Source organism: Gopherus flavomarginatus, chromosome 5, assembly GCF_025201925.1.
Source record: "Gopherus flavomarginatus isolate rGopFla2 chromosome 5, rGopFla2.mat.asm, whole genome shotgun sequence".
Lineage (NCBI taxonomy): Eukaryota > Metazoa > Chordata > Testudines > Testudinidae > Gopherus > Gopherus flavomarginatus.
In genome coordinates, this window is record NC_066621.1 from 34,836,055 (window position 1) to 34,837,580 (window position 1,526).

Genomic DNA, 1,526 nt, shown 5'->3' on the forward strand with positions numbered 1-1,526 from the left:
GCAAGTGGCCGGCAATATGGCCAGGACAGTGGATGGAGAAAGGGGCTTTCCCCCGGGAGGTAAGAGGTGAACTCTGGGTTTTCATTGACCCAGAGCAGCAGCTGTGGGTGAGGTGCAGGTGGAGGGAGGGGCACATCCACAGAGTTTTTGGTGTCTGGATTTAAGAGCCGGAGGCAAAAAGCCACTGCCCAGAGGGCTGTGGGTGGGTGTTTTGCTCAAAGTGTTGTGTGTTATGAATCCTCATTGTGGTGTTTTCCCAAGTTAATACAAGGTGAGTTTCCTCCTTTTTCTTAAAGTTTTCTTTTCTACACTCAGTGCGCGAGTGGGGAAAGTATCACCTCTTAGAGGGACCCAGTGGCCAGGGCTAGTTTCCTCAGGTACTGGAGTGGGGGCTTAAGCAGATTGTGTGTTGTATTGTTGAAGAGAAGCCCCAAGCACCCAGACAGGGAATTGTAACTTCAGCCTTCAGAGTAAGAGCCAGAGGTGCTGCCAGCTGAGCTAGCCAGGCCGCCTAAATGTATTAACCCCTTTCACCGCAAGAGCAAACACCGGGTACTTTTGCGCTTCTCAGCAGCTGGAAAAGAGCCTCTTGGGGGAAATCCTCCCCTCCTCTTGCCCCTCCCTCAATTGTTCTATGGCTTTTAAGCCTTCCCTTGGAGCTGTCAGACACCAGCTGCCTCTGCTTCAGATGCCCAGAGGAGGAGAGGTGTACTGGGGTCCAGCCTGGGACTCTTCCTCCCTCCTAGCCTATCCATGACTATTAAACCTGGGCAAGAGGAAGAGGGTGGCAACTGGGCTGTCGACGTGCTCTCTTTCGCATAAATCAGTGTGACTCCTGGCCTATCCCTGCAGAAAGGTGTACTGCATCTGTGTCTGGTGCAAGCTCAGATCAGAGGAATTGGAGGCTACCTCCTGCCCTCCACTGGTTCCACTATGGAGAGACATGTCCTCTAAACCGACCTCACTAGAAACCTGCACCAGGAGTGGTCATCATAGAAGAGTTTCCTCTGACAGTTGGGAAAATGGGACCAGCGGTCCTCAGGCCGTCTGAAACAATTAAAATCCACTCCCTACACCAAACACTGTGTAGTCCAGAGGAAGGGAGCCAGTTCCTTTCACACCTTAACTGGGGACCATAAACACTAATATAGCGTCACAAGTTCCATGGAGCACTGCAAATGTGAAGAACAAGACTCCAACCTCATCATTCTTCCCTGGCCAGGAGGGCCAGAAAGACAGGCCCTTCCTCCAATCACCCTCTGCCCATCAAGCCACCCTAAAGCTGTTAATGTGCATTTCCTGAATGCACACCATGTCCAAGTCCAGCTTCTCCAAGTCACTGAACATCCTACAATCTCCTCCTGGGCCCTCCAATCCCTGCCACGTTCCACGTTGGACACTTTTACAGATGCCCCTTCTCCAGTACTGCCCCGCCTCAGCTTTTGTCCCCAATCCCTGCCCCCTCTGGGCACCATCTCCTAGGGCCACCCTGCCTCACTCTCTCCCACTCATATTGGGTCAACCAA